Source organism: Oryzias latipes, chromosome 17, assembly GCF_002234675.1.
Source record: "Oryzias latipes chromosome 17, ASM223467v1".
Taxonomy (NCBI): Eukaryota; Metazoa; Chordata; class Actinopteri; order Beloniformes; family Adrianichthyidae; genus Oryzias; species Oryzias latipes.
The window spans coordinates 15,317,103-15,337,245 of record NC_019875.2 but is presented as its reverse complement, the minus strand read 5'-3'; the positions used below and the strand labels follow the sequence as shown (position 1 = coordinate 15,337,245).

At 37.8% G+C, this 20,143-nt stretch overlaps 1 protein-coding gene across 1 annotated transcript in view; it reads left to right on the top strand.

Annotated features, from left to right (window-relative positions):
- Positions 1-20,143, top strand: part of LOC101168518 (vertebrate ancient opsin) — a 105,970-nt gene that overhangs the window by 83,852 nt on the left and 1,975 nt on the right. The gene's annotated exons all lie outside the window — the stretch shown is intronic.

The following is a 20,143-nucleotide window of genomic DNA, read 5'->3' as shown; positions in this document are numbered from 1 at the left end:
CATGAGGATCTGTCCTCCAGCACTGTATCCTCTGTTCTCCATTGCCTGAGACATTCACTGAGCAGCCTGTCAGTTGGGGCCTTGAGTTTGATGTATTCATGGATCTTGGATGTTTCATCCTGGATAGTGGCTTCTACGCTCACTAGTCCTCGGCCTCCTTCCTTGCGGCTAGCATACAGTCTCAGGGTGCTGGATTTGGGATGGAACCCTCCATGCATGGTGAGGAGCTTTCGTGTTTTAACATCCGTGGTCTGTATCTCTTCCTTTGGCCATCTTATTATTCCTGCAGGGTATCTGATAACGGGCAGTGCGTAGCTGTTTATTGCCCGGGTCTTATTTTTGCCATTGAGCTGGCTTATCAGGACTTGCCTTACTCGTTGGAGGTATTTAGCTGTTGCAGCTTTCCTTGTTGCCTGCTCCAGGTTGCCATTTGCCTGCGGGATTCCAAGGTACTTGTAACTGTCCTCGATGTCTGTTATTGTTCCTTCTGGGAGTGAGACCCCTCCTGTGTGGACTACCTTGCCTCTCTTTGTCACCATCCGGCTGCATTTCTCGAGCCCGAATGACATCCCAATGTCAGTACTGTAGATCCTGGTGGTGTGGATCAGGGAGTCAATGTCACGCTCGCTCTTAGCATATAGCTTGATGTCATCCATGTAGAGGAGGTGACTGATGTTGGCCCCATTTCTGAGTCGGTATCCATAGCCAGTCTTGGTGATTATTTGACTGAAGGGGTTGAGACCTATGCAGAACAGCAGTGGGGACAGAGCATCACCTTGGTATATCCCACATTTGATGGACACTTGTGCAAGTGGCTTCCCCTTGGCTTCAAGGGTGGTTTTCCACAGCTTCATTGAGTTTCCTATGAAGGCTCTTAGATTCCTGTTGATGTTGTACAGCTCCAAGCATTCAGTGATCCATGTGTGTGGCATTGAGTCATAGGCCTTCTTGTAATCAATCCAGGCTGTGCACGGGTTGGTGTGTCGTGACTTGCAGTCTTGAGCGACTGTTCTGTCGACCAGGAGTTGGTGTTTGGCTCCTCTGGAGTCTCTACCAATGCCCTTCTGTGTGTTACTCATGAATTGATCCATGTGCCTATTTATCTTTGTTGCAATGATGCCTGACATGAGCTTCCATGTTGTGGACAGACAGGTTATTGGCCGGTAGTTGGATGGGACTGCACCCTTTGAGGGATCCTTCTGGATCAGGATCGTTCGCCCTTCCGTTAGCCATTCGGGGTGAGTCCCATCCCTTAGCAGCTGGTTCATTTGTGCTGCCAGGCGCTCGTGGAGTGCGGTAAGCTTCTTTCGCCAGTAGGCATGTATCATGTCAGGGCCCGGTGCTGTCCAGTTCTTCATACCTGAGACTCTTTCTTGGATGTCTGCCACTGTGATGGTTACTGGATTCTGTTCAGGGAGGTTGCTATGTTCTTTTCTCAGAGAGACCAGCCACTGGGCTTTGCTGTTATGTGCTGTCTCTTTCTCCCATATACTTTTCCAGTACTGTTCAGTTTCTAGCCTTGGTGGGTCTGCTCGGCTGTTTTGACCCTGCCTCTGAGCGTACACTTTTGCAGGTTGAGTTGCGAAGAGCCTGTTTATTCGTCTGGCTTCATTGTCTCTTGTGTACCTCTTTAGGCGGCTGCTCAAGGCTAGGAGCCTTTGTTTGGCAGTTTCCAGTGCTTCAGGTATGGGCATCTGGCTGTATCTCTTAGGTACTTGCTTTCTCATTGTACCTCTTTGAGCCTCTGTCAGCTTACTCACATCTTTCCGAGTTGCCTTGATTTTGGCCTCTAACCGTTGCTTCCATGGTGGGTACTGTTTTCTTCCATGGTTGCTCTTGTAACCAAGCATCTCAAGGATCACTGCTGCTGAAGTGTAAACCAGTTCATTGGTTTCTGTAATGTTTGTGGTAGTAATTGCCCTCAATGCTTCATTCACAGTTTCCAGTAGACTTTCAGGTACGTCACTTAACCGTTGTAGTTGGTGTCGGGGTTGCCTAGTGTTCATTGTAGACATGATCTTGTCTTTCAGGTCAATTGCTGCCTCGCTCAGCGTAATTGTGGTTGTTGGGGCTGTGTACCCAATCTCAGGGTGGGAGTGTGGCATAACCTCCTCTCTGACCTGTTGTTCTGGCTCTCCCGTGGCATTGTATTGTATCGCTTCAATCTCAAGTTGTGATAGGAGTTACCGTTTGTGGATGTCAGAGCACTGAGCTACCAGTTGTTTGGCAGTTAGCCTTGATTGTGGGTTTCGAAGCATCCATTCATTCCACATTCTCTGCATGTAACCCCTCTGGGTGGGATTACTTGAGTAGTAGCATTCTAACAGAACCTTGTTCTCACATCTAGTCCATTTCCGTCTTGTTCCAGTAGCCCACTTTCCATCAGGGTGCTCTGGTTCCTCAGCACCTGACGCAGACCTTGTTTGGCCGGGCGACGTCTGAGCCGGCATGACATGTGGTTCATTGTCTCTCATGTTGTGAGGTAGGCATTAACGTTAAGGGTCTTGCCCAAGGACCCTCACTGGGTGATGTAATTGCCCGTCTTTGTTGTGGTAATTGCCCCATTTCCATTGTTATGGTAATTGCCCCATTTCCCATTACCATTAATTGTTCGTTCCGCCCTGGGAATCGAACCCGGGTTTCCTGCATGACAGTCCTGCACCTTACCAACCGAGCATTTTTAATGTGGTAATAAACACTTTATTAACAGTTCAGAGGGCATATTTTTGCTATGTGCATCCAAAAACCTTATTCTGTTAATTCCATTTACTTTGATTCAAAAGTTAACTTCTCAAAAGTCCATGTTGGTTAGGTCTTAACTTTTTCCATTGGCTTTTCCGAACAAATCTATTTGTACATAATACATTTACTCAAGATTTATTCTCTTCATCCTGGCGCAAAGAAAAAAGCAACTGAAGATTACCAAGATTGTCCCTCTGGAGTGCACAGATAATACCTTTTTCTGAGTGTAATCTTTCAAATCTCGCTGTGGTTTAAGTGAAGCACAAAATTCTGTGAAAATATTCCCCTCAGAGTCAGTCAGAGGGATTTCATGTACTGTACGGAAAATTATGAACACTGCTGTATATTGGAAAATAAATCTTATTTTTTTTTTTTTTTTTACTTTTTCAAAGCCATTCAAGAGTAATGTTTTGCTCTGAAGAGTAAACTTTCTTCACAGAGGTATTATTAAAAGTTGATTTGTTGTTGAGCATGCCCTCCATTGCCACCACAACTAACTGACTTGCAGAGTTGCTTTATCCAGCAAATAATACACCTGGCTGCATCCTGAGACAGAGGAAAAAAAGGGGACACCAAATGTCCTGTATGTCATTTTCAGTCTTCAATTCCTCCCAGCCCGTTACTATGGAAACTATGAGTTGAGGCGAGTTGAAGACTAAAAATGCTGTACAGATACAAGTAGCAGCTGGTGTGAAGTTGTCTCTGTAAGGAGCACCGACTGCCAACATGTCTGAGGATGTCTGACAATAAGAGGATTATAGGTAAGTTTTCACTCTGTCAACTTTCTCTTTGAATACAAGTTTTTTGTTTCCCGTGGAGTCTGATTTGAGTCAAGATTTGTCAAGAGTTGTAAGATACGTCGCTAACAACTTAAAAGCCTGGTTAGCGACATGTGAACGTGAAAGCCAGAAATTCGTATATTCAAGGGTTTACATTGACTTTTCATTGGAAGTGTTCACTTGATTATCCCATTGAATGTAGCGTAACATTTACTGATGAAGTTCAACATGAAACCATGTTGGATTGTTATGTCCTGAAAAAAATGCCATCGTTTTTTTCATCATCACACATCCTGTGTGAGGCGTTTTGATATCCCCAACCTCTGCAAATGACCTGATAAACCAAATCGTGCCATTTCAAAATGATTCGGTTGAAAGTGAATTTGCATCGATGGCTTTCTTGAGACTTGAACAAGTGTTTTAAAGTTATACTAAACTATGAAAGACAAGTTGTTTCCAGGTTAAAATGTGCATGTCACTACATTATATGTTATGTTTAAGTGTTTTAGAAGATTATTAAGATATTATTGTGATAAAATTAACCTGGAAGAATAATAGGTAAACACATTCTGAGGTATTAATGCTTAAGTGTTTCAACTGCTTTCATTGTTTTGTACCCAAACATCTGTTTGTGTCAGTTATGTGTCAATTCTTAATGAGTCTGATTCTTAATTCTCACTTATAATCACCTGTTATAAAATAAAGAATTAAAATGATCTATGAGGATGATATTTTAAATCAATTATCATTGCTTTTATTTAGCTCCAAAATAGATCAAATGCAAAATAATATAAAAAAAAAAGCATGTCCAGTGTTTAAATGACCTCTACATTTTTTTAAAGTGCACACACACAAAGGACTCAATAAACAGAAGAAAGTCAAGTTTATTTGCTTGTATTTTTTTCCAAGTATTTATTTCATGAGAACCTTGATTCATTTACACGTATTCAATTAAAAGTTAATTAATTCATCTCTTCAGTCATTGGCCAAAAATTACGAGGCCGGAGCAAACCAACAAGAGAAAGAATAATGAAGTTTTGCGTTATGCAGTCCTTAGTTCACTATCGGTGACCCAATTTTTAAACGTTTGCATCAACGTCAGGTACAACATTTTTTTTGCAAGGCGGTTGCTACCGGGTATGAAGGTACACTGATAAGTGTTTGTGACACATAGATTGTCGGGAAAACGGTGTGAGCAGCGTTAATAAGCCTGACTTTATCCAACCAAATTTCAATGAGTTGCTTTGTCTCATCATTGCTCCATGTTTGTCGACGGCTTATGGTTCATTCCTACAATGTTTACATCCCGTAATGCCCGGCTACAGTGGCGGTTTTCGTTCAGGTGGTCCGCTCTGAGCACGACTGTGGTGGAGTACTATTCAGACGGAAGAAAACCTCAGAGCAAACCGGAGCTCAGTCCAATTAAAACATTCGGAGAGCCTCTCAAAAGATGGTTCAGAGAGCTTTTTGTAGTCCCAGACCAGGGTTCACTTGGATGTATTCAGACTGAAAATTTACAGATAATCAGGGTTAACGAACTCTGATTCATTCTTTAAGCGAACCAAATGTGTCTAGTCTGAATACACCCTTTGTGTGAATAGATTTAAAACGCTTTAGATCACAAAACACCCATTTTGTAAGGATAAAGTAAACACAAAAAAGTAGGCAAAAACATAGAAAATCAAGATCCGTATATGTGACGGTCCACAATGTCTCTGTGACATTTTGGTGTGAATTTAGGGCACACACCATTCAAGCTTCATTTTGTATCAGAGCTGTCACATTTGCAAGTTTATTGTTTTCTATGCCAACCTACAATAAGCATTACACAAATGCTGCAACCTTTCTCTTTAAAATAAAGTTAAAACTTAAAGTTGAAGAAAGACACTAAATCTTGTTCACACCACTTGTTACTCAGCAGAAACTCACTCAAACAAGCCAAAAATGATGAATGAGCTGCAGTTGACTAAACATTGGTAAAGTCTAAAGTAAACTATTGTAAACAGACTGTTTATGCAGAATCAAAGTCTTCACTGTTATGAGTTATCAAGATATTTGCTCAGGTGCTGGAATTCCCTCTAATCTTCTCCACCGCTGCTTAAATATTTAATTCCAAAATGTGTTAACAGGAGTTTTTATTCATGAGAAACTCAAAGGATAGCTGAGCCTCTGAAGGGCCAGCTGGTTTGTCTCCTGGTAGGTCAGAGATTTTTACTGAAGCCTGATTTACTCCTTTTTCATGACAACACTGGAGACAAATGTTATGTTCCCTCATCACTTTGACATTTTAAATCTTTTATCAGTGGGAAAGAACCGCATGCCACGCTGTATTATCTTTTAATTCTATGGATGAGCATGGACTGACATGTTATTCCTTATACTTGTCTGTAAGGGCATCCAGAAAAAAAAGACTTAAAAAATAAATTCTGTCTGATACTCGTCAGGTGCCTCAAATTTGTTATTTGTCCAGTCACAGCTTCTTCAGGCTGCAAACTATCATTATCTTGATGCAACTCCTTCCTAAAAAGAGTTTCAGTTGTTTTGTTTTTTTAGTGACTAATATTATTTGAGTTTAAATTGTTTTCTATTGCATGCATCATTTGACAGTAATATCAACTGCGGCTCTTTTTTCTTCTCTTCACAGTGAGAGCTGCATATGATAGAAAACTTTTTTTTTCATATACCTCGATCAGACCAAAAAAAAGCTTTCTATAAAAGTAACAGCAAACCTACTTTATATTGCATTGATAATTATATTTAAATTAACAAGGTTCATAGAAATCCTCATAAAATGGATATTTTAAACTGGATCAACAGAAGTGTGAGTCTGTCGAAACATGTAAAGCACATCATAAAACTACAAGTAAATTAAAAAAAAAAACATCTGCAAGAAAATTTAGCACATTTGCAATCAGTACACATTTATGGAGTGTAAAAATGCTCCAGAGGTTAAATTCTCATGCCCTCATTTGCTGTTCTAACAGTGTAACACAGTAATTTCACTTTAAGACGACTTTTTAGAGCTCCTTATGAATCACATGTCATCAGAGAACACTCAAACTAATATTTCGTATAAATGCCAAAACACTTTAGACATATATAGAAACATCATCAAGGTGTGGGTAAAGTTTTACTAAAGTAAGGCTGCAGCTTGAGATTTACCTTGCTGGCTTTTCTCACTATCTCCTGTCCTTTTTACTGTTAATAATCCAAATCCTACATGTTATGTCAATAAGAATCTGTTGTCTTGGTATCTAGCTTATCAGCAGCAGGAATGGTTAAGAAAAAAAAGGCTTTGTGTGATTTATTTCAACAAATTGTTGTCATAGGAAACGCTTAGTGAGGCTGTAGGAAAATGTTCATGCACATTTTTCTACAGGCATATTGAGGGGTAACAGGTCGTAGTGAACACATATAGTAGTCTAGTAAGGGTCATGTGGGTAAGACGCAGGTACATCGTACAGATTTTACATTTAATTCAACCCCCGAAATCCCGAAGGAGCCCATTTGTGCTGTTAAAATGATAAATGCTTGACCCTTGTGCACTGTAGGACATTGGCAAATAGGACAATCAGAGTGCAGTTTGTCGGGCTGTTAACGCATCACCAGTGCATGCAGTCAGTAAGGAGCCAGTGGGCACACCTTACTAATGACTAGACACCGCACGACAGCATCACCTGTGTGTCATAGGCGCATGAACCTTATGAATTATTCCTTACGAATACTTCCCAATACATTTACCACACACATGACAATCCTACGTTCCATTTTCATGATCTGCCTTAGGGGAACTGCAGGACACGCGTGGGTTCACCTTAAGATGTGGCCACTTCTGTCTACAAAATCCAGTCAATAATCAGATCAATGATTTATCAGTATTTGTTTTGCTGATGATAATTTTATTTTTTAAGTGAAAAAATATCACAATCCCTCTGCCATTGTCCTGCTTCCTAGACATGACCACACTCTGTCCCGAGCTATATTAGGTTAAATGCTCCTTTTTGGCTCAATACATCTGTAATATCAAACAGTTCTTGATTCAATTTCCTTTCCAGGAACTAAAAGTGTTTATATTAGGCCAGTTGCACTTTCCATCACAAACTTCAGAGTTTGTAGAAAATCTACAAAATTGATTTGTCTGCTCACTTCAGTGTCAGGAAATTATTGACTTTTAATCCAAATTGTGCCATCTGTGCTGATCTGAAAGAAGAAGAAAACACCAAGAAACTCTGAGAAGTCAAATGTTTTTCATACTATTCCTTTTTCTGTCTGGACTGATTGATACCATGTAAAAGTTTTCACCCATCATTAAGTCTCTTCATTTGGACTTCATAAGATAAAGCACGATACCCCAATGACAGAATCTAATATTTCATGTCAAAATAGCATCAAGATCTATGAGATTGGCAAACTATGTGTTTGTGTGCAAGCATATAGAAACAAAGCTATTTTTGATCCAAGCTTCCTTAAAAATTAAAGAAGCTCTCTATTGTCTGTCAGATCAGAGAGCATTATCTGAACCTGAAAAGGATTTCTGAGACGAGTCATCTGCAACCCCTATCACTCCAAGACTCTGTCAGCTCTACTCCTTCCACACGCCTGTCATGCATCATCTCTTCATCTGTCATCGCCTTCACCTTTCTGACCATAGCCTTGAAGTGTCTGTATGTTAACGAACTTCATCCTCTCCCCTTTGCCTGCTGTCTTCACAACAGCCCCTTCTTTGTTTCTTGCCCGTCTTTCACCGAGGTGTTTGAACATGCTGAGGGCAGCGGGGACTCTCTGCAGCTCCCCACCATAGCCTTCACTTTTAGATATAGATTATAGAGAAACTGACAAAAGGAATGTTGTTTGCATGGACACTGCGTGTGGAAGCTGTGGTCATATCCTCGGGGTGTTCCTCCCTTTCACTCCGTCTCTGCATCTCGCAGCAAGCTTTTGACAGACAGTATTGCAAAGAAGTTCAATTGCCTGCAAATTCTTCTTAGACGAGTTTATGGTGTGGTAAAATATTTACACATATCAGGTATTTTTCACGTACAACCACTTAAGTTATACAACAACAGCGCTGTAAAAGTTTGCCAGCTTGTCACGTCTTTGTTTTTTATTGATGATACAAATTTTTAACAAGCGAATCGACAAAACACACAAGTTGATATGACTCCAAAAGAATTACGACAAATATGCCTGATGAAAAAAAATCCAGTTAATCCAGTTAATTTCTAATAAACAGAAGGTTCCTTCTTGTCCCACGGCTTCCCACGGTTATGATAAAATAGAATAGAATAGAATAGACCATCCAATTTTAAAATTGGATAGATTTTAAGGTTATTAAACATTAAAACAAGAATTTTGATTTTAAGTGTGCAAGGTTTTAGATTATCAGAAAACCAGTTTTAGTAGTATTTAATCTACAACAATAAAACACCCATAAATTGAAAAAAATAGATAAAAAGCCCAAATTCTGTATCAAACGTTCAAATGATCCAATGCACATAGGAAGGCTTTTTCAAATTAACACAAAACCAAATGGATTTATCAACACAAACCAACATTTGCCAAATTAGAGTACATTACAAGCTATGGATACTACTACAGTACTATCTTAAATTTGTCATTCCCCAGGAATAATGAGTAATTTTGAGTAGCATGGTAAATTAAGAAATGGTTGGGCTTTGAACAAAGCCAAACTTCTCATCATTACCACGTCTAAACACACGTGAGTGCTGTAATTTCCAGACTATAAATGGTGTATACTTTTCTACCTTCCTCAAAGGCTCAAAGTGTTTGACAGACACTCCCATTCACACACATTTACACATATGGCAGCTCCACTGGCGAACGCTGGCGTCAACCCATAACCATCCGAGGCAATGTGGGGTTCAGTGTCTTGCCCAAGGACACTTTGAATTTAATTATTAAAGTTGATACTAAAGGAGGGCAAAGTGGGAATCGAACCTGCAATCTTCCAATCGACCGCCCTACCCCACCTCTACTTTGTTCACATGCTTTGAACCCTGCGGCTTAAACAATAATGCAGCTTACTTAGAGATTGTTATCCTTTAGAATCGATGAACGCCTGCCTAGCGGCTGTGAGATCGGTGTAATAAAACTATGTCTAAAATAAACTTCAACTTGGTTTAATGTTCTGTGATTGGGATTTTATTGAATGAAAGAGAAAATAGGACAATTATTTGTAGTTTTTGGACATAAGCGACCTTTTACTGTAAAAATTAGGTGGAAGATGTATGTAGATCAGACGGCTCCCGCTTGGAGCGGAGGACCCGCTGTTGCAGGCGGAGCAGAGCGGAGCTGTCAGCTATCAGAAACGAGGAAGCGGATCATTATTTTATTTTGGGTAGGAAAGTGACAGAATTTTTTTATAACAAGCACCAGCGTTTGTTTTTTTTTTAATTGCTGAAAAGTACTGCCAGCTGCTAATGCGGGGTGAGAGCAGTTCACCCTAAATACAGAGTAGTCAGACATGCCTCCACCAATGAGGCACTGTTTGTGGTGTAAATACCTCATGTTACAAAGTGGACATTTCTGCTTGTAGAGAAATGTGGCATATATATTTACAGTTCTTGTTTTCTTTTTCTTCTTCAGGTGCGCTCTATAGTCCAGCTAAACAGAAATCAAAACTGAATAGAGCTTTTTACATGGTCCTACATTACAGTAGTCTAACATTGTTTTAAAATATTTTTGTTAAAAGTGTTGAATAATCTTGTAAGTTACTTTATTGTTAAACTATATATTTCTCTGTAAAATTCCAGATTTAAAGGAATAAATATGTAGAGTACATCAGTTTTTCAGTAATACATTTTAATGAGGTTCAGTTGTTTGTTCAGAATTAGTGATATTAGTTAACATTTTTTTAATATTTTAATATATTGTTTATATTGTTAAAAATCTTTGGCTCCTTTTTTTTGGTCAGTATGACCAGAACAGGAACAGGTACAGCTGAAATACTCTGTAGTCTCTACCAGGTGCTGTCATGACTTATCATGCACCCGTGAGAAAATGTAGTAGACTATAAGTATACATGAAACACTAAAGGTATACTAAGTATACTACGTTTACTCAAGAGTGTGTTGTTTCCTTGTCCACACAAGCAGGAGCTCAGAAAAACAGAGTCAGGTATGCTCTTATTATTTGTTCTGTGCTGGCCTATGGATCTACGTGTCACAAATGTGCATGGAATTTAATGCTAAAAGAATTCCTCTGAATATATTCTTAGAATTCCCCCCTATGAGTAGAGTCTTCAATTATTAACAATCCTCTTGTCTGTCCATCAATATGTCCACAGTTGAGATGGGAACAGGATTTTCCACTTTATGTGGAAGGTGGTGTAATAATTTAGAAAAAATATGCATAAAATCTGAATCCTAAAACATCAAGATCAGTTTTTTTGAATGGTTAGTGTATTCAAGACTCCATTGACTTTTTTTCCTGGAAGAAAGTGTATACATTTCACTCTCTCCCCTGCACCATTCCTCTGAGACCTCCCTTCCCATTAAAGGTTTTGATGTTTTTCGTGATGCCGGTCAGACAACAATATTTATGGGGGTGCGTAGCTCCAAAGGTTCAATCTGAGTCACAGGAAACGTGTAAACATTTCATAAAAATGCTGCTTGTTCATGATAACATCTTAAAAATATAACAAAATGATATAGCAAACCAAGCGGCAAAAGTGTTCCTTCTGAATGTTAAGCACGTGGCTGCCCTGGTGAAGACAATACATCCCGTCATGGCAGAGGAATGCACACTTTGTGCCTTTCATAAATCACTTCATGAAATTGAATTATCTCTCTCTAAATTACAATCAGGAAGTAGATATTTTAGATGATGCATTGCTTTTTTTCTGATTAGTTAACTTTTCAGGGTTCATGTGTCTTTTACTAAGCTTTCTTTTCAGAGGTGGAACTCACCATGTTCTAAGTGTACAGAAACAACTAACAAATTTTCAACAGACACTGATCCATGCTTGCATTAACTGTGTGCGTAGACAAAAACAAACAAGCACATAATTAACATGTTGCTCATATGAACAAAGCCTTTGGGTAGTTTTTGTATCTGGACTTTAAAATCAAATACTGCATTTGTAGCAAAAAAATAAAATGTGATCTTCAAACCATCACATTATGGGTTAACTCATAAGAATATGGAGAGAAATTATCGGTCATTAGAATTTTCCTATCAGCCTTCCCTTCTAAACGTATCCAGAAAATGACTCAATCAATACATGAAGACAGTAGATGTTAGTGTTGACCACCGAGATGGGCCGCCATTCTTCCCATGACTCTCTCAGTCTGACTGCCTTTGACTTTTTCCGGAAGAAAAAAAACAGTGCCCCTACTGGTCGTACCTGTTACGGATTTTGTATCAATTCGGTGTCTCGGAGAATAATATACTTTTAATATATATATTAGCGTTTAAAAGTGAACGTCATATTCTCAGATAATAATTTTTACTTTCCTTTAAAGTTTTTTTAAGCCCTGCTACACCCACTGAAGGAAAAACGTTTAGAAGGGAAGGCTGATAGGAAAATTCTAATGACCGGTCATTCCACTGGTATTTAAACGCAGCACTTACGGACGAATTTGTGAGATGTGAAAACAGTCTCATGGTGGATCCGTGCGTAACTTTGGCTTCGTGTGTGCGTAACAAGGGATTTGTGCGTGTTTTTTAAAGATAGTGTGTGTTTTTTAAAGTGCGTAAGTAGTTTCAAGCTGTTGTAATCTTAATTTGTGCATACGTAAATTGCATTTTGTATTTTTTTAACTTATACACAAAACGTATTATGTGAGTAACAAATCACGCACAAATCCAAATTTATGCACAAATCCTAATTTACGCACGCCCAAAGCAAGAATATGCATACACAAATCCTAATTTACGCAAAAATCAAAAATTACGCATGCACAAATCCGACTGAGTCTAATTTCTCTCCATATAAGAACCAATGGTGACATCAGTATAACAGAAAAAAACAACATAATGTTTAACAATATGTTCTGTGGCCCAATTTCCATTTTTTGTTATGATTTGTTTATTTTATTTTTTTAGATTTTCTTTTTAAGGGTTAAGATCGGAGATCTACATGCAAGATCTTTACCAAGAGAAAAAGAAGATCATTTGAATGACAATTTGTGAATATCATGCCTACTATTTTTTGCATTAATATAAGTGTAAAAATGACAAAACATGAGAAAAAACTGAGTTATTAAAATGACGTACAAACTTATAAAAGTGCCAGTGGAATTTCAGATACTGTTCTTTCTGGAGTATCATTGCACTGGATTATAAATCACAGCAGCCCAAAAAAATGTATAATAAAGGCAACAAAACCATATATGTAAGTTGCTCTGGGGTAAAAATTGCACTATTGACAGAAAACTACAACCCTTGTGAGCAAATCTACCAGTGTTGCGTTCACACCACACGAGATTCACGCTTTTTTTTTAAAACTAGTGTTAAATCTGTATGTGCAGCCTCTTTTGACACGTGTCAAATTTAATGCTCAGTCTTTAAACAAAAATGTGTTCATTTGGTTGGTAAGGTGAGAGGCTACCATGCAGGAATCCAGGGTTCGATTCCCGGAGGTGGATAAACAATGGTACATGGGTCAATTACCATATCAATGGCGAGCAATTAACATCACCCAGTGAGGTCCTTAGGCAAGACCCTTAATGCTACTGCCTCCTGAGCGCGGTTAGGCTGCAGCTCACCGCTCCCCCAGGGGATGGGTCAAATGCGCATCAAATCCCACATTGTGGGATATATAAAATACTAATTATTATTTTTTATTTTTTATTATAGAGACCTTGGTCTTATGTGGTAGAAGCTAAGGTCAAGTTTTTAGCCTCATTGCTACATGGAAGTCTTGACTGTAAATCTCATTTACGATGCAAAGAAGACACTAATCACTTTGAAGGTTTATTTATTTTATTTATTTATTTATTTTATTTTTTTTAACTTGTCCTGTCCAACAGCTAGGCAGGCAGATGAGAGCTGAGGGCCTCTTGTGTTGGACATATTTTACTTTAACAAGAGGGGTTATTAATCTTCAGACAAACCAAAGGTATGTCTGAATAAACCCCGTTTGTAATTGAGGCCAAACTTTATTAATTTCAACCATGTTTGAAAATTTTTGGTGTTGGACCGGACGGAAAAGGAAAGAAGGGAAGAAGAGAGAGGGACGTTAGAGAGGGGGGGGGGGGGGGGTGATAGTGAGAGGGTAAGACCATGAAGCAGCATAGAGCAGACAGGTTTACTGGTTGTTTATCATTACGGTACGGTTCAAATGTAGTACAAAAAGGGCGGGGCCTGTCCACACACACTCAAATGTTATCAACACACCTGCTAGCTGCAAAAATGTCCACATGTCAACATGCACACAAAACAGATAGTGTTCACAAACGCATACCTATGCCTTTAAACCAACTAGTGTGAAATCTGTCATTCATTCAATCATGCAAACTATTAGTGCAAAGGTGAGCTAACACCTGTGCTCAGGTGAGTGTTTATAATCTTCTAAAATGGATGGTGGAATGTGAAAAGAAGGAGGAGGAGCGCCTAGCCACCCCCACACCCAGACCCCCGCCGCAGCAGCAGCAGCAGCCGGAATCCCCCCAACGCCACACGGGAACAGGCAGGGAACAACCGCCCCCCAGGTTTATTTATTTTAGAAGATTATAAATAAGCATCTGTAAATATGTCTGAATGTCCATGTTTTAAAGGGGATTTTTACTTTCTACTTTCTGGTTGTTCTTCTTGCACCTTTTTATACGCCTGTTCAGCTTTATGTCATTTGTGGTAGAAGACCACCCAGGTAAATGAATAAATAAAAGACTGTATTACAATGTTACATCATGAAAACACTGATTTATCCTATTGTCCACAAATGAGTACATCACCTTTTTCTATCCCAAGCAAATGCTCGGTTCAAACTTCAGAAGGTCAGCTTGACCTTGTTTACCATAGTTGCGGTTCTGATGGAATGCAAAGGAATTCCGTTTCCCTGCTCCCTTCACCTCCTCTGGAAAATTATTCACCCTTCCCAACGATAACCGCTTTTGCCCCCACAATGTGCACTTGACTTTCCTTTTTTTTTTTCTTTTACATTGTATGTATCTTTCTTGCTGGCAAAACGTAGATTGCATACCAAACAAGAGCTCCTGACATGCCAATAAAAGAACAATGTATCATTACTTTCTAAGTGTTTTGCACAGTTAAAATGTGCACAATCAAAGGCTCCAGTATAGTTTTACTCTGCTTGTAATTTACCCCAACCTTTAAATACTGGGTGTTTTCAATTAATGTAATAGAATTAAACATTTGAGTGACTCCTCAAAAACTGATACAGAGAAATAAAAAAAGGGACAGCAGAGATCCTCCTCACCTTTTATCTCTAAAGAGTTCTTGTGTTTATCTGGCTCATTACTGCATGAAGCAGCACGGAGACAGCTGCTGCCATTGCCCCTTCACAGTGAACCACATGGACGTTATTCCCATAAAATGAATAAAAGATTTCGGCCAGCTTTATAATGGGTTTGTTTATCGTACGAACTTCAATCAATCTCCTATTTTTCCTCTGAACTCACACACCCTTGTCAACATTTCCATGCCCCTCCAGGAGTTTCCGGCCATCAGTTTTAGACACTGACCTAGATGAATCCAAGGGAAAATGCACACAGCTCAGTTTGTTGGCCCAAAGTTAAGGAGTTGGAACTCTTCTTCCACTTTTATCACATGGTTTTCTATGGCTCATAGGTTAAAGAGTCAATTTGGGACAAAAAGTTTGGGTAACGCTTTCTTTTACAGTACAGTACTTACAGTGTACTTAAGTGGTATTTACATGGTACTTATTGTGTAACTACTGGGTACTTTCAGGGTACTTACATGGTACTTTTTATGGAATTTACTGGGTACTTACAGTGTGTTTACATGGTACTTTCTATGGTACTTTACTGGGTACTTTCTGTGTCTACTCTGTACTTACATGGTACCTACTGTGTATTTATATGGTACTATTTGGTTCATACCTATGTGGTACATACTGGGTATTTATAATATTCTTACTGGGTATTTACATGTTGTGCAAAGGTGTCTTTTATGGTACTTACCACATGTAAGAACAAGGTAAGTACAAATAAAGTACCTTGACCTTTAGGTCTGCACTCGCTGCATGTTTCATGGTATTTACCATGAATTTACCACAGAAACTACCCCTTAAGTACACTGAAACTGTACTGTAAAAGAAAGTCAGCCCTATTTCCACTCAGCTACATGGTACTTTCATTACTAAATACCGGGTATGTTCACTTGAATATTACTTGGTACTTACCCCTTAAGTACAATGAAACTGTACTGTAAAAGAAAGTCAGCCCTATTTCCATTCTATTACATGGTACTTTCAGTAGTAAAGGCTGGGTATGTACACGTATTACCTTCCTGTGCAGTGTACACACATACACACTTGGTATTCTGACCTCACAAAATGAGACAATGCTAACTTGTTGGTAAGGGTCAAATAACTACATTGTAAAAACATGTTCTGCCCTGATTACTTCTTGTAACATGAGGCAAGTTTAAAGAGAAACAAGACAGCAGTGAAAACAACAATCTTTAATATGATACATGTCTGCAGCATACAAAGTGTCATCACAATGAAACATGTTTTAAGTACAAAACAGTACAAAGGAGCATTCCAAAAAACACATTATTGGCCTGAGGGTCGTGCTTTTTGTCCATCCAAATTCCTTCAGCAGAGTTTGGTAACAGTGCAGGACTTCTTCAGGGTTTGTAACTGCAAGAAAATTCACAATAAAAGCTCAAATGAAAATAAAAAGCATAACGACTTTGATGAAATACAAAATAAATTTTACTTGTTTAATTATTTCTGTAATGAGTTTGATAAATCTCTGTGTATTATTTATCGCTTTGACTGTAATGCTTGAAATTAATCAATTATCCTCATTTATAAACATGATAATAAATTATTCAAAACTTAACTTTTTTTAAATATTGTTCTAAAAATGAACTTTATATATGTCAGGAAAATATGTAAAACAACAAGGCTAAATATTTACTTTTAATACTAAAAACACCCAGAGTGTGTGTTTTTGTTAAGTAGGTTGGGGCGAGTAAAATTGCAAATTCCCAGCGCACTTGAATGCAGCACAACTCCCCCAAAGTGAACGTGCATTAATCCGGAGAGCCTCGAGGCGCGCGCAACAGTTTGAATTTCTCTTCATTTGGCAGGTAAGCCAGTGTTTTTATTTTTTTAAATATTGGATAAATTACATGTAAATATTTAAACTGATCAAACTTTATAAAGAAGCTAACCTCGTGATTTCAAGCCGCTATCTCTGTGTTTAAAATGTGACGTAAGAGCATGTCTACGTTACTGCAATAATTTCAGTTATTTCATTATTTTTCTATCAGCATATTCTATTTTGGATATATTTCTGATTATTTTATTATTATTATTTTTTTCTTCTTGAAATGATTCAATAAGTTTGGATTGATGACATTGACTATCACTGCTGATGCTCTTTCTGAGTCTTTGATGCTGGATTTTGTATGCTTATGCTTTGTTCAATAAAGTTGTAAAAAAAAAAAAAAAAAAAATCAGTTATTTCAAAATGTTTAAATTTTCAAAGTTTGTCATGAAAATCTACAAACATTGTTGTTACTTACCAGGAGAGAGGCACCTGTAAAACAAGCACGTAGCCTAAATGATAAAGTCTGTTGTTCTGTGCTCGTTTGACTGAGCGCACGTCTTTCTGGGAAAATCAAAGAAAGGCGTTTATTTAAAATAATGATGACGTACTTCCGTTTTTTTACCGCTTTAGATCAGCTATGGTGAAGAAGACATCCCAGACGAATCCGTGAAGCCACAGGAGAGTAAGCTAAAGTAAGTTAAATCCACCAAGTGGACATATTATTTACATTAATGAAGAGTTTAACTGCATTTTCTTTTCTTTCTCCGTTTTTATTCTATTTTTATTTATTTATTTATTTTCAAATATGATAGAGACAACAATACCACCCAAAAGTAAATGTAACTGTTTGAAAATTAAAACATATTTTTTTGAATAACTGCGTTGAATTTGAAATTGCCTATTTATTTCTTTTTCCTTTTCTTTTACACTGCCATGTTTTTCATGCTAATGCAAATTGTAGGTGCGAATAATATTTATAAAGAAGAAATAAACACAGCAATTGGCAATTAAAACATTACTTTTGTCATTCTTTGTCTAAACAAATTATATTTTTTATGGCAATTTTGATTTTTTTGTCTTTGATTTCTTTTTTGTTCTTGTTTATATAACTAAAATTTAAAGTTGTGAATAATCTATCATGTTTATAAATGAGGATAATTGATTGATTTCAAGTATTACAGCCAAAGCGATAAAGACTACACAGAGATTTAACAAACTCATTACAGAAATGATTAAATAGGTAAAATTTATTTTGTATTTCATCAAAGTCGTTATGCTTTTTATTTTCATTTGAGCTTTTCTTGTGAATTTTCTTGCAGTTACAAACCCTGAAGAAGTCCTGCACCGTTACCAAACTCTGCTGAAAGAATTTGGATGGACAAAAAGCACGACCCTCAGGCCAATAATGTGTTTTTTGGAATGCTCCTTTGTACTGTTTTGTACTTAAAACATGTTTCATTGTGATGACACTTTGTATGCTGCAGACATGTATCATATTAAAGATTGTGGTTTTCACTGCTGTCTTGTTTCTCTTTAAACTTGCCTCATGTTACAAGAAGTAATCAGGGCAGAACATGTTTTTACAATGTAGTTATTTGACCTTTACCAACAAGTTAGCATTGTCTCATTTGGTGAGGTCAGAATACCAAGTGTGTATGTATGTACACTGCACAGGAAGGTAATACGTGTACATACCCAGCATTTACTACTAAAAGTACCATGTAATAGAATGGAAATAGGGCTGACTTTCTTTTACAGTACAGTTTCATTGTACTTAAGGGGTAAGTACTAAGTAATATTCAAGTGAACATACCCGGTATTTAGTAATGAAAGTACCATGTAGTTGAGTGGAAATAGGGCTGACTTTCTTTTACAGTACAGTTTCATTGTACTTAAGGGGAAAGTACCAAGTAATATTCAAGTGAACATACCCGGTAATTAGTAATGAAAGTACCTTGTAGTTGAGTGGAAATAGGGCTGACTTTCTTTTACAGTACAGTTTCAGTGTACTTAAGGGGTAGTTTCTGTGGTAAATGCATGGTAAATATCATGAAACATGCAGCGAGTGCAGACCTAAAGGTCAAGGTACTTTATTTGTACTTACCTTGTTCTTACATGTGGTAAGTACCATAAAAGACACCTTTGCACAACATGTAAATACCCAGTAAGAATATTATAAATACCCAGTATGTACCACATAGGTATGAACCAAATAGTACCATATAAATACACAGTAAGTACCATGTAAGTACAGAGTAGACACAAAAAGTACCATGAAAGTACCCAGTAAAGTACCATAGAAAGTACCATGTAAACACACTGTAAGTACCCAGTAAATTCCATAAAAAGTACCATGTAAGTACCCAGTAGTTACACAATAAGTACCATGTAAATACCACTTAAGTACACTGTAAGTACAGAACTGTAAAAGAAAGCGTTACCAAAGTTTGTTACTTTTGGAGGGTATATGGATCAGAATGATGAAAGTGGGAAACTTCATGCTCATAATTGCCCCAAATCAACAAAGTGATCTGCCGGAGTGGCTCTGGCGCCAATATAACACAATAAAACCACTTTTTTTTCATTACAACTTATTTTCACATAATGATTCATCATCGTATGGTATTCCAGCCTGCTCTGCAGGCTAAGTGCCTTAAGCAACCTATTTCTATAAAAAGAAAACCATCATGGGTTAAAAAGGAGAAAGTACATTTAAAAAATTCCACAGTCAAACTTTTCAAGTGTTGCCTGGGGTTCCCAGACAAAATGTTTTTCTGTCGCTTGATGAAATTTAATAACGTATGATACAAAAATGTGATCTCCGATAGAGATTTTTTTTTTTTAATTTTTTTACTTCCATTATAACAATTTAAAAAATCATCAAACTGTGTTTGGCTGATGAATACATAAACAAATTATTCATTTTTTGATTTCCAATTGCAAGCAGATAGTCAAAAGTTAAAATTCGGGTTGATGTGTCTGTGTCTGTTTTTTTAACATCTACTTTTTCATCATCAGAACACAATGGATTCATAAATAGTGTTCTTGCATATTGTTCATACATATTGGATTTTAACTTTGTGAAATCTGTGATTTCATATTTGCCGTTAAGAAAAGAAGGAGTGAGCATGTGCCTGAATTGCTTTTAAAATCCAGGGCACTATGATTTTTAAGTAGTTAGGAAGTAGGGAGGGAATTAAGATTAGAGGATGACATTTTTACGGGAAGCCCACGGGTCATGGGATTCCCGTGGGATGGAAGTCGTCTCTGCCATTAATCATCGGACTGGGACGGGATAAATTCTTACATGAGTGAGAACCAACCAATAAGAGCAAAGACATTTACATTTAATGTTTTACATAATGACTAAATAAAGACAAAATATAAGGGAGGATT